This window comes from Babylonia areolata, chromosome 21 (genome assembly GCF_041734735.1).
Source record: "Babylonia areolata isolate BAREFJ2019XMU chromosome 21, ASM4173473v1, whole genome shotgun sequence".
Lineage (NCBI taxonomy): Eukaryota > Metazoa > Mollusca > Gastropoda > Neogastropoda > Buccinidae > Babylonia > Babylonia areolata.
The window spans coordinates 48,212,525-48,227,441 of NC_134896.1; positions in this window are offsets into that span (position 1 = coordinate 48,212,525).

The window sequence follows — 14,917 nt, forward strand, 5'->3', positions numbered from 1 at the left end:
AAGTGCCATTTGTTTTTTTTTCTTCTTCTTCTTTATATATATACCTTGAGCACATGCCTGTGTGTGTGTGTGCTGTTCACTTACATCCTCCATATACATTCAGCCCAAGCCTATTGAAGGCGTATATATTTATACTGCGCTGAATGCTGTTCTTGCACATAAAGCTTGGTCACAGATGTCTTCATTAAAGAAATTTTTGTAAGATCAGCTGAAATGCAGCAGCGTGTAAAAAGATAAAAGCAACCATTACATGGAGAATAATAAATATCATGATGGAGAGATAACAACTAAATTGCCATTTCTTTTTTCTTTTTTGTTTTTTCTTCTTTTTTTAATATTTTATATATATATATATATACCATGAGCACATGCCTGTGATGGATTCAATGTTCCACTTTCAGTTGGGATTCTGTCTGTCTGTTTGAATGTCGGTGTGTGTGTCTGTCTGTCTATATATATATCTGTTATGTTGTTCTGCTCCCCCACCCCCACCCCCCTCATTTTGCTTCATGATTGTGGTGTTTTAATTTTCCATGAGGAATAGGGAGGAGGGGAGAATTAAAAAAAGGGGGAAAAAAAAGCCTGGCCTTTAGATAATAACAAGACATCAAAGTCCCCCAAAAACCTCTTGACAAGGCATATTCGAACCTCAATAAGGGTGGGTTATTTTTCAATAAGGGCAGTAATTTTACAAAGCGCATCCCCAGAGACTGCGGCATTTTTGTGCCCTCATTTAGATCGATGCTGGCATTCTGACATTTAACGAGACTTCATGAAAGTGTGTCTGTCTCTGTGTCTCTGCCTCTCAGTCTCAGTCTCAGTCAGTCTCTTTCTCTGTCATGTCTCTTGTCTGGATCTCTTTCTCAGTCTTTCTGGGTACTGTTCAGTTTAATGTCTTTCCACTTTTAGTGATAAAAATATCTTTCTGTTTCTCATTCTCTTTTTGTCATTTGTGTGACTCTACCTTAATTGCGTTTTCAGGCCCGTCTGGGTTTGTTAGTCTGTATGCCTCTCTAACACTCCCCTTCCTCCGCAACTCCTACCCCCACCCCCACCCCCTCACTGGAGACCAATAACTCTAACGAACACAGACTATAAAATAATGGCAAAAGCGCTTGCAAACAGATTAAGTAAAGTTATATATAAATTAATTAATCCGGACCAGGTTGGATACTTGAAAGGAAGAAACATTTCATCAATAGTTAGATCCATCGATGATGTTATAGATTACCTGAACCATACAAACGAATCAGGATATCTCCTCGCCCTAGATTATTACAAAGCATTTGACTCAGTTTCACGAGATTTTATGTTGCATACATTTAGAGTATTTGGGTTTGGTGAACAATTTGTTAAATGGGTTAATATTTTGAACAAAAATACATTTAGCAGGATATGGGCCTGTGCCACATGGGCACTGGTCAGTATGCATTGTAATAAATCATTGGCGGAACGGGGCTAGACGGGCTATCTACATAAGGCATAAGGCATCAGCCGTCATGTTCTGTTTTGGTTTTTTAGGCTTCCATCCGGCCACACATACCTCACACTGAGAAACTGTTTATCATAATGATTTGGCCGTAACGTAGTGTAGTGCAAGGCTTCCTACACTGAGTCAGTGGGCCCAAGATATTTATGTACTGTATCTGATGTGCATGCTTTTATGTGTGTGCAAGACCTGTAGTTATGTATCAGTGTGCACATTATGATGTTCGAGTGTGTGCGTGTTCTACCGGTGTTCGTGTGCTGTATGTGGAGTGGGTGTGGGGGACGTAACTGTAGCTAATTATTGGGCCAGCACACAACAATGAATGGGAGCCCTGAATTGACATGTATGGGACTGTCTCAACATGATGTCACAGCTTGCACAAACACGCTGTCAGCAATATACATTGGTGGTGTAGCAATAATGTTATGATCAATATATCTCTGCGGCGGTTTGCCGTGTTCTTTGCGCTTCAATTGAAATCAGTAATGTTTACAATTTAAAACTCACCATTGAATACACTGATGGGAATCTATGGGAATTAACAGTGCATTATATGCATACGTCTCAGTAATCAGAACGTTGATAGAATCGCAATAGAAACAATAAATTTGAGAAAATAAATACTGACAAGCTGAGAGCTGAACGGCAGAAATAAACTGACGTTGAAAAGCGGCACACATCTGCGCGCCGCACAGCTTCACACACGCACACGCACGCATGGCATACACGTATGAGGAAACTGGATCGACTTGAGCATGAAAGAGACAAATGTCATTTATCTGTATCAGCTGAGAAGCCGAGATCATTCTTTGCTGATAGCTAGACGTGAGGTGGCATACTGGGTCACACACTGACAGCCCGGCTTCCATTTTTGTGCACCCCGTCACCGAACCAATATCATTACTGCATTATACATTGCTCACAAGCCAATGTCCTTTTGATCGAATCGAGATTGTAACTTCTTATAACGAGTTGTTGGTTGTAAATGGGATATGTACGCAACTCCCGGCACACACTTGCCCCTAAGGGATTAACGGGAACGGTTTCACAACTGACCTTATGCTGAAAAACAGTTTTTAAAACTGTAACGCAGCCCGATGCATTTCAATGGTGCCCCAGGCCACACACCTTTAAAGGCCTCTGCAGAAAACGAACCCGCCCCGATTGCAGAACGTCAGCAACAACTGTGCAAGAAAATGTGCAAGCAGGACACGAAAATACTTGGCAGCAAACAGCAAAGGAGAAACTCTCCGATGACAGCCAGCTTCAGACAGAAATGCAAACTCCAAGAAACGATTGACGATCGACAAGAGGGCGACTGAGGAGACCTTCAAGAGCCTGGGAGAAGAAAATCGCTCCCAACACAAGAACAGGGGGCACTTGAGATCATGGAACACAAACATCTTGAAGATGCATGATGTCAGGAAACACAAACATATTTAAGATGAACCAGGAAACACAAGTATTTTTTTCGACGCTGCCGCTGCAACAGACAGAGAGAGAGAGAGGGGGAAAGACTCCTGGAGTGGTCTCAGCATACACAACAGCCCAAACAGAATAGCGACCCAAGCAGCCGCTAAGCTTACTTAGCGTTAAGAATTTTCCAACGCCTGTCACGTGCTATTGCCGAAACTTAAGAAAATCTTTTGTGCCAATAAGCAAATTTAGCGCTGCTAAGAACGCTGATGTAACCCAGCCCTAGTCGACTGAATCAAGGATCCCTGTGGTTACTGAGTGGAGTGATGGCCTAGAGGTAACGCGTCCGCCTAGGAAGCGAGAGAATCTGAGTGCGCTGGTTCGAATCACGGCTCAGCCGCCGATATTTTCTCCCCCTCCACTAGACCTTGAGTGGTGGTCTGGACGCTAGTCATTCGGATGAGACGATAAACCGAGGTCCCGTGTGCAGCATGCACTTAGCGCACGTAAAAGAACCCACGGCAACAAAAGGGTTGTTCCTGGCAAAATTCTGTAGAAAAATCCACTTCGATAGGAAAAAAACAAATAAAACTGCACGCAGGAAAAAATACAAAAAAAATGGGTGGCGCTGTAGTGTAGCGACGCGCTCTCCCTGGGGAGAGCAGCCCGAATTTCACACAGAGAAATCTGTTGTGATAAAAAGAAATACAAAATACAAACAAATACTAGGGAGAACCCAGGACCCTGAAACACCATTCAGAGGAAAAACTGGTCCAGAACAGACGAAAGTGGTAGCTCTCTGCTGTAGCTGTACATGCCTGAAGGGGAACACGCTGGGGCAGTTCAGCATGGTTGGTTGCTACAGGAATGATAATTTTATAGTTAATTCAGTCGGAAACCGCGCTGTCACTATAAGACTGTGATTCCTCTTGTTTGTTTGTGTTGTAAAGGAGGTTCCTGACTTGTTTTGTTTTGTTTTGTTTTGTTTTCTATTTTTCTTTACTTGATAATTTGCTTGCTTGTTTCGTTGTTGGTCAGTGGATTGGATAGCTGCTTTGTTAGTCAGTGGATTGGATGGTTGCTTTGTTTGTCAGTGGATTGGATGGATGCTTTATTGGTCGATGGGTTAAATGAATCCTTTGTCAGTCGGTTGGTGGACTGGATAGTTGCTTTGTTAGTCAGTGGATTGGACGGTTGCTTTGATCATTGGCGGATTAGACAGTTTCTTTGTTGGTCAGTGGATTGGATGGTTGCTTTATTGGTCGATTGGTTGAATGAATCCTTTGTCAGTTAGCTGGTTGGTGGATTGGATGGTTGCTTTGTTAGTCAGTGGATTGTGTGGTTCCTTTGTTAGTCAGTGGATTGGATTGTTGCTTTGTTTGTCAGTGGATTGTGTGGTTCCTTTGTTAGTCAGTGGATTGTGTGGTTCCTTTGTTAGTCAGTGGATTGGATTGTTGCTTTGTCAGTGGATTGGGTGGTTGCTTTGTTTGTCAGTGGATTGGGTGGTTGCTTTGTTAGTCAGTGGATTGGGTGGTTGCTTTGTTAGTCAGTGGATTGGGTGGTTGCTTTGTTTGTCAGTGGATTGGGTGGTTCCTTTGTTAGTCAGTGGATTGGATTGTTGCTTTGTCAGTGGATTGGATGGTTGCTTTGTCAGTGGATTGGATTGTTGCTTTGTCAGTGGATTGGATGGTTGCTTAATCAGTGGATTGTATTGTTGGTTGGTCAGTGGGTTGGGTTGTTGCTTTGTCAGTGGATTGGATTGTTTGTTGGTCAGTGGATTGTGTGGTTGCTTTGTTAGTCAGTGGATTGGATGGTTGCTTTATTGGTCGATGGGTTAAATGAATCCCTTGTCAGTCAGATGGCTGGCGTATCAGATGCATGGCTGCTTCAGTTGTTGGTCACTGAGTTATGTTGATGAATCAGATGGTTGGTTGCTTTGTTGACTCACTTGTGTAAACAAAGTGAGTCTATGTTTTAACCCGGTGTTCGGTTGTGTGTGTGTGTGTGTGTGTGTGTGTGTGTGTGTGTGTGTGTGTCCGTGGTAAACTTTAACATTGACATTTTCTCTGCCAATACTTTGTCAGTTGACACCAAATTTGGCATAAAAATAGGAAAAATACAGTTCTTTCCAGTCATATTGTTTAAAACAATATTGCACCTCTGGGATAGGCACAAACACAAAATTTAAAAAGAAGCCTAATTATATGCAAACTGCATTTACTGTTATATTTATATTTTTTGTATTCTCTAAACTTGGCACTTTGACCTCTTATTCTGACACAACAACAAGAGGAGTCATTATTATCATTTTTTGTTCAAACAGGAACTTCTTTTGCTAAGCATGGAATTTTTATTTATTTTGCAAACGTTTTGGTGCAGATAGTAAAAAAAGGGAAATGACTCTGTAATTAATGCTAGGGGACTTAATTTATCGCAAGTGAGTCTTGAAGGCCTTGCCTCTCTTGTTTATCGTGTACTGATTGGTTGTTTTCCGCTTCAGTTGTTTCTTTGTTTTGTTTATAAACTGTTTGTGTCATGCAACAGCACGTTCCAGCGGGGCCACACAGTGCCAGATGCCCTGAAAGACAATTACCATCTTTACCGGATGATCATCTCTCTTCATCCATCCTTCCTCGACTGACCAGGGCAGAGTAACTGATTGCCACCGATCCTGCATGGTCTATACACTCTCTGTCTCGGCCGGCGTTCGTTGTCCACCAAAAATGCAGCTATATTTGAAGACTGACACGTACTCAGTGTATGCTACATTTTTCTGTAACGTGTGGAAAATGAAAGTTTAACCCATCTATGCATATCAATATATATATATATATATAAAAGAATAAAAGAAATAAAACTGGCGATTATAGATACTTGATCAGCACACGTGAAGTTGGCCAATATAGAACAATGAAGCAATTAGGCCTATGTAAAAATATGTACAATGGCCTACAGTTTCAGTAGTGCCGCGTAACACGAAGATTGATACACTGAGGCTATTCGTACAAAATCATCATTGTTGGGACCGAAGATCAGAGAGTGTGTGCGTATGTTTGCGCGTGCAGTGAGTAAGTGTGTGTGTGTGACTGAAGAAACAGCCCTAAAGGAAACAAAAAGCAATCGTCATAAACCAAAGGCTCATTCAGTATGCCTGTATACTTGTCGCTCAAGTTGTAGTTGAACGCCGGCCCCTCTCTCAACTGAATAACAGGCAATTGTTGGGCACTCGTGGTCAAGAGGCGAGTCCTTCTCATGTGTGCAGAACCACTTCACTGAAGTCAGTCACTATAGGCCCAAGAGACTGAGGATGATGATGCAAGTCAATCCGGTACGTGGTTCTCCGTCTTTCGAGAAGGAATAACGCGCCTGGCGACCAGTGATTTCTCTTTCGTCAGAATCTACACAGTGCCACTGACATGCATTTACAAAAGGGTACACTTGATTTACTTGAGTCCTTTCAACGTCAACGTTGCAACAGTCGCTACAGATAACTCAGCACCGACTACGTCCTCGGACTTACGAGATCACATTTTTGCGGTCACCAAAGCCAAAGCTTATAGTGGGATACAACTGCGTAGGCTACAACCAGTCGGTCAGTCCTATTTGCTCAAAGAGAAAGGTACTAAAGAAATAATAACGTTTACAAAGCTGGAATTAAAAAAAAACACAAAAAAACTCTCTTATCAATTAAAAAAAAAAGTAGCCAGACATTATAATAGAGTCTCCGAAATGTTGATGCGAAGTTACAAGCATGCAGTTCAGTTCAGTTACTCAAGGAGGCGTCACTGCGTTCGGACAATACCATATACGCTACACCATATATGCTAAGCAGATGCCTGACCAGCAGCGTAACCCAACGCGCTTAGTCAGGCCTTGAGGAGAAAAAAGTGCATATATACAAACAAAATGGGGTACATCAACACATTAATGAATAATAATTAAACAAACAAATGAATAAATAAACGGATAACATAAAAAGTAAGCAGACAGATATACAGACTATAAGCTTTCAAACTAAACTAAAGATAGTTATTTTAAAATGCTGCCTGCGCCGTGATTTTTTGTTTTTTGTCTTTGCCAGTTCTTTTGACATCACTCTTACTGTTTACACTGTATGTGTAAAAGATGTAGGTATATAACATTTCAATGCCCACAGGGTGCACAAGAAATAAACCATTTTGCCTTTTGCCTTGCCGGCTGACGAAAACTGCTTCCTCCGGGGGGGAACACTAAAGGGTTTAAATTAACGTGCATGACACCTGTATAGCGTTCCACATGCATGAATGCTCAGGCAGCGTTGAGTCTGTTGTACGTAATTAATTACAAACTCGCATAGCTTTCAAGAAATGATTGTTGCAATGGCAATCTCAGTGAGAAAAAAAAAATCAAGTGTATTAACTTGGCAAAGCAGTGGTTTTACCTGTCGTGAATAACTTAACTGAAAAAACTCATTTTTTTGCCACCGTATATCTCAGTATCACCGAGTGTGACATTTGAACCAAACTGCAGGAAGAAGCATTGGTTTGATCGCCAATATCTGGAAATATTGCTGAAAAAAAAAAAAAAGAATATATATATATATATATATATATATATATATATATATATGTGTGTGTGTGTGTGTGTGTGTGTGTGTGTGTGTGTGTGTGTTCCTGCGTGAACCAGCAGTTCGAAATGAGTCAGTTGTCTGAACACATCTATCGTCTTCGGGAGAGTAAGCCGAGTCCAGTCCGAGCGGAAACTACTCTGACCCGCACGACATGTAAAAACAAACAAATCAATGCATGGGAGCTCGTGAACTGACAGCTGCTTTGCTCAGCACCAGTGGAAAGCAGCAACCGATGGCTATCGTGTTGTGCTTGGTGAGCAGATAGCCATGCTTAGCTTAGTGGCGTGCGGTTCCTCAGTCTTTCCGAGTGATAACTGATCAGGGTTGTGCTCTTCGGCTGATAAACGTTAATGCCGAAGGACTTGGAATAATGATCATGCAGTGTGTTTAGCGGGACTGGCTGAATTTTAAAATTAAATCTCTTTCTATTTGTATTCACTCATGCAGTGAGTGTCAACGCTAAAAAAATGTGACTGACTGACCTCAGTCAAAATGGCCATGAAGACAATCGTGCTGCACAACAGCAAGGCAAAACTTGAACAAATCAAAAATTACTTTTTTAACGTGCGAATTCAGGTTTCAGAAGTAGTGGCCTACATCCCAACTGGCCTTGTTACCAGCTGTGGTTAAGTGTTCGTCAGTGCTGATATTAAACCCTAATTCGGGTGGGCGGAAAAAGTCAGTGATGACGAACTTTGAACCACTGAAGCAGCACATAATTTCTCGGCCGGTACAAGTTATGTCAGTCTGGATCTCGAATTTAGTGACCTCATAACCTCGGCTGTGGTCAGTGTACACCGCGGCAGTGGTTCAAATCAACACAACCGACTTTACTTGGCTTTACTGATTATTGAATTGTGTGATACAGCTGAGACGGTTTCTGTAAACCATTAAGGAGAATAGGGAGATAGGATTTTTATTTACACACACACACACACACACACACACACACACCGTGACACACGCGAAAGAAAGACAGAATGAAACTGAGAATGATGGCTGAAAAAACAAAAACTGAGACATAGTAAACAAACGGCGCTCCTTTTTAGCAAATAAAAGATAGTGACAGACCAACACAATGACAAAACAAGAAACTACCTTCAAAAAGGAAAAGAAAAAAGAAAGCCCCTCGATGATCCCGGCTCCACCCCAACCCACACCCCCACCCCCTCGCTACCCCAGTTCTTTTGAAAAGCCTCCTCTTCACTTGGCACATAGGCATACGTGCACATGAAGCACCAACAGAGGAAATGTACTGACAACTTTATGCATTGTTGAAGAAAGGCTGCTGAAGGTTGGTACAGAATTAAAAGGTAGCCTACGAGTGTAAAAACGTATAAAGGGCAAATGTGTTTGTGGGGGTGCGTATAATTATAGTCCTTTAGTCAAGGGTAAAGGAATGGCGGTGAGGACTTTCGAATGTCAGTCGTTCATAAGCAGGAATTTACCTACCAGTCTACTGGAAAACGTTAAGGTGAGTCTCGTTTAGAGAGAAAAAAAAGAAGAAGAAAAGTTCAAACTTAATTAATATCCCTGTCATCTTCTTCCTTATAAATCATACTATCGAAACGGTGTTAATAATCACAAAGTTGTATTTTAAAGCCATCTAGTTTCTGTGAGACGACGGTGGGCCACATTGAGGCATCGGTAGCCTTGTCCAGTTTTCCACTTTCAGCATGGCTATAGGCCTGTATGTATACCTACCTGATTATCCCACATGCATGTGGATTTATCTTATTCTGCTTCCAAAGAAGCGGGGGAGGGGGGGATATGGTAAGCACACACACACACACACACACACACACACACACACACACACTAAAGCATGCATACTGTACAAAGATCCGTTTTGTGCGTGTCTATCTCTGCTGATCGACATGCATTTCTTTTGATGAACTTTAAATTCATTCCTGTATTCATCATCGACCACCTCAGTTTTGCGAGTGTCACCTGGAGCTGAACTTTAATCATTCCTTTTTTTTCTGTTTTGTCATCAACTTCGTTGCGTGTGTCATCCAGTGAAAATCGGAGTTGTTTCCTCTGCGTGTGTGTGTGCGTGTGTGTGTGTGTGTGTGTGTGTGTGTGTGTGTGTGCGTTTGCCGTGTTTGTGTGTGTGTGTGTGTGTGTGTGTGCGCGCGCGCGTTCGTGTGTGTGTCAAGATGATTTTAAGCGGCTGACAAACGAATGCTTCTTTCGTTTAGAATCTTCAACATTGTTTCTTTACCAGGGCAAAGGATAAAATCAGCTGTACATGCCAACTTGACAAAATGTGGCTGCGTCGGCTGGGTTCATAGCCTACATAAATATTTGCTGACAGCCTGCAAAACTCTTTCTCTCTCCCTCTCATTAGAGCATGCTGCAAAACTGAAAACGCGTTGTGTAACACAAAATATATTGATGGTTTTCCAATAACTGTATTACACGACATAAAGTATTCACTTTTAAAAATGGAAGAATTCGTATCGATGGGGAGACTGAGACGTACTGAATGTCTTTTCATCGACATCAGAAGTTAGTTATTCCGTAACGACTGACGAAGAAACGCAAAATGCGACGGGGGTCACTGGGACAGGGGATACGGAGACAGAAACTAAAAGACGGAGAAACACACACACACACACACACACACACACACTGACACACACACACACACACACACACAGATGGACAGAGACAGAGACAGACAGCGTTGATGAGAGAAGGAAATGAAACAGACGTAATCGATAGAAACAGATTTAACTTCGAGAAAGGAACGTAAAGCAAGGCTTCTTCGGGGTTTTTTTTTGTTTTGTTTTGTTTTTTTGTTTTTTGTTGTTGTTTTTTTCTTCCAAATGCACGACTGATAAGAGTGGGGGGGAGAGGAGTGGAGGCCGGTTTGGGGAAAGCACGGTTGTGGGTGATGACTCGAGAGGCTGTGGAAAAGAATGGGTCGCATCGCGGACTGCATGTTAGTTATTCATCGACAGTCAATGGTCGCATTCATTGCATGTTTGCTATTCAGGTCGCTTACGCTGCATGTTAAATTTTACTGACATGCCAAATGTCGCATCCGTTGCATGCAAGATATGCAGGTCAATGGTAACGGATCAGGGTGTTTTTTTTGTTTGTTTTTGTTTGTTGTTGTTGTTGTTGTTGTGTGTGTGTGTGTGTGTGTGTGCGTGCGTGTGTCAGTGAGTGAGTGAGTGTGTGTGTGTGTGTGTGTGTGTGTGTGTGTGCGTGTGTGAAGCTGAGTCTGCATGGTGCCTCATAAAAGTAATTAATACACATATGCGTATATGCATGTATGCGTATATGCATGTATATATTGCCAGACATTAGTATAGAGTTCATTGAAGTACAAGCAAACAGACCAACTGAGTCTGACAACAGACAGACAGACGATCTGACACAGAGGCATACAGGCAGACAAAACGAACGTATGTTTTGCGTGACAAACGAGACAAAAGACGAATAGCCCTGGGCATTTCAATCCCCCCCCCCCTTATACCCCCCTCCCCCCCCCCTCCGCCCCCCTCTCAGTATTATAGGGCCCGGGGCCTAAGCGGCCAGATTAATTTACATGCGTCAGGTGCGTGAGGTGACGTAATGATTGCATGAGGCGAGAAGTGGAAGGGGTGGGTGGAGGGTGTGTGTGTGATGGGAGAAGACAAAGAGGTGACTGAGAATACCGGGTCACATCACACACTTTTTTGTGTGTTTTGTTGTTGTTGGTTTTGGTTTGTTTGTTTTTTGTTGTTTTACTGTTGATTAATATATATCTATAAACAATTAAGGAAATAAAATCGAAGGGGAGAAACAGACAAAGAGAGAGACTGTGAGACAGAGACAGCAACGAACCGAGACAGAACCCCGCAAGTGAGTTTCTGGATAGTGATGCCACGCCTGTGCGCGTGCCGCATGTGTGTGTGTGTGTGTGTGTGTGTGTGTGTGCGTGCGCGCGCGCGCGTGTGTGTCTGTTTGTCTGTGTAGGGGGTCAGTGTGTGCTGGGGGGATGCCACTGAATAGCCTATAGCATGTAACTTGTCAGTGCCGGTTTATGGCTATCTGATTTATCATGTATCGATTACAAATAAACAAAAAAGAAAAAAAAGTAGAAACCAACAACAACAAAAACAACGTAGCAACAAACAAACAAAAAACAGCAGCAGCTCACTTATAAAACTGAAGTTGTTTCGGTTGACTGAATTTAAGTAATTTTCAATTTCGTGACCGTGTAAGTGAGTGAGTGAGTGAGTGTGTGTGTGTGTGTGTCTCCACATCAGTTCTTTTCTCTGGCTCAAAGAAGTGCTTCCACTCAGTGATGCACGTTGACAACTTATATTTGGCGGCCGCGCGGTCGCACAACTGAGGTCTATTCGTCAGTGTTCTGCACTGACACTGACGCTTGCGCGCGCGCGCGCACTCACGCACTGGCACACACACACACACACACACACACACACACACGCACACACACAAAGAGAGACAGACAGACAGACAGACTGGGGCAGACAGACAAACAGACAGACAGACACAGACACACACATATCTGGCACAACAGACACTCAGTGACACAGCTGCACATCGGCACACTGACGGCCGTGAACACACACATTGACACTGCATACGTGCAGCTCAGTGAGACAACACACACACACACACACACACACACACACACGCCCACCGCTGGCACTGACACATTGCACGGTTGCCCACTCACACATCAGTGACGCCACGACACACACACACACACACACACACACGTGTATCTATGATGCCCCCCTCCCTCAGTCAGTGCATACATACCAATGTGTGTGTGACAGTGTGCCAGTGTGTGTGTGTGTGTGTGTGTGTGTGTGTGTGTGTGTGTGAGTGTGAGTGTGTGTGATTGTCCGAGTCACTGTCCGCCGGGTGTGTCACTGTGTGTGTGTGTGTGTGTGTGTGTGTGTGTGTGTGTGTGTGTGTGTCACAGTGTGTGTGTGCGTGTGCGTGCGTGTTGTGTGTGCGTGACTGTGTCAGTGTGTGTGTGTGTGTGTGTGTGTGTGTGTGTGTGTGTCAGTGTGTGTGTGTGTGTGTGTGTGTGTGTGTGTGTGTGTGTGTGTGTGTCAGTGTCAGTGTAAAACACGTACAGATCTCGTGCGCCCACTGCCAATAAGTTGTTAACGTGCATGGAAGCACAATTGCTACGGCTTACCCGCACCTTTTTTTTCTTTTCTATTCTTTTTTATTTAAGAGTGCCCGCCTGACTATTGGGAGTCCAGTATCGTGGCTGAGTTAGCGGTGCACTAGTCGTGAGTGTTATTACTAGTATAGGGGTCTAGACACTATAATATTTTTATGGGAAATATGTGTAATGTGCAAGCGGGCGTACGACTTACCAATTACTGAACGGCTGATATCGGTATACCGGCCTCAAAATCTACATAACCTACAATTTTTCACATCGTCATTGACTACAGATTTAAAACTGACTCGCATGACATATAATCACATTAACTGAAGCAGCACACAAAGTTGAAGCTACCAGAAACTTGCTAGGTTATATAGCTGGGGGCACGGATGCCATATCGATAGGAAGCTGCCATGATAAAATGCTGACATTATCATTATCGATCGCTCCATCGGCTGACGAATCTGGCTGTCGTCAGTATATACGTTTCGGTTTTGAATGAATGATATATTGTTATACTGGCATCCGTGTTTATTTTCTTTATTTGTTACCTTCCCCCGTCCCATATCCGCACGCTTACCCTGTCAGACGCCTGTCTCGATCAGGGGTAAGACAAAAAAAATCCTGATCATGGACAGGAAGTTTCGAACTCGTCTGCTCTTCGCCGGCTGAGGTTCCACTTTGCTGCACATGCTTGTTTCTTTGAGTTTACCCGCCGCGATCGAGGGGAAAAAAAAGTATTTGAACAACTTTATAATCATACTACTTGGCAACATTGAAAACAGCTAACATATCCATCCTAAATCATAAATAAGTTGAGTATCGATGATCCACTGTCTGGCAGACGATCTTTCTGATCAGCGATCGTTGTGTAGGCGGGGCATGTTGCTCATCAAGGTATTGCACATGCGCAGTCGACATCACAGCACCTTGCAGTAGCAGAGCAGCGAAGCGTGTGAAGATATTTCAAGGGCTGGCTAATCCGTCAGGTGTCCGTAAATTTTGTTGCCATTCTTCACTTGAATAATACCCGAGACTCTTGTGACTGGATGTGTGGTCGATGGTACTCAGTTTTCAAGAACTGCTTTCCACGGGTGCATGCATTAGACACTTCATTCAGTGTGCTGACCTAAATCAAGGAAAATTACTGGATGAAGACAGCTCGATTTATATTAAATGGGCCAGCCGACACCCAGTTAAACTTCGACTACTAACCTGCATCTAACTTCACAAGGTATGTATAATACAGTAAATAATTTTCATATTATGATACAGCGATCATGTGTCTGTGGCACTTGTGGTTGCGTAGTGATACACATCGTGATCTCAAATATGGCTGACGACTGCTTTGAAGTATTCAGCGGTTTGAGCGAGGTCTGTTATCAACTGTGTTCCCACGAGGTGACATAAAGAAAGTAGAGTGTATATATACATGTACATACACACGATGTTACTTATAACAGCACTGTTATTTATCGGGCTTAAACCTTGTGATACTACAACCTGATCTTGTAGTAGTACAATGTGCTGCTACATTTTTCACATCGGACTTCGGGTACGGCCATTCAATGATTCACAGTGTAATTTCAGTCACTCATTATCTTGAATCAGGAGCATTCTCGTACACGTCATGATATCGTAACCACAAATAGGACATATATACATCTTTCAGGGTTGAAAAGCAGTCATCAGTGTGACAAACGGGATGGGCCAGTTTGCAATCACATACGAGGCTAGGTACACAGAAGGGGTACAGTCTCATAGTTTGATGTGTTCAGTTTCATTCAACTCAAGTCAAATGACAATATACTGACATTCACTTAGAAAAATAATTTAGATACATGTGTACGTGGCACAAGCATTTATTGTGTTTGCCGAGACTTGTAGATCTATTCACATCCATCCCTAACAGTGTGATTTGTTTTTGGTTTGAAACTTGTTTTTTTTTTTTTTTACTTGTCCAGTGTGTTTGTGCCTGATAACAGTACATTATCATGATTATGTGACAATTTAGCAAGCAACAGTTAAACAAGTAAGCTTAAGCTTTGGTGATGAATTCTTGAATTTGTTGAAATTTAATATAAATTGAATGTTACCAATACTGCAATAGCTTATGAGATACCTTCTGTTTTGGTTGGAGTGGTGTTAAGTACTTTACGTTAAGGTTCTATGATATTAATTGATTAAATGATACCCCCCCCCCCTCCTGCATTCCTGGTAATCTGTCAGTGTGTTCGTGTACATGTGTGGGTTG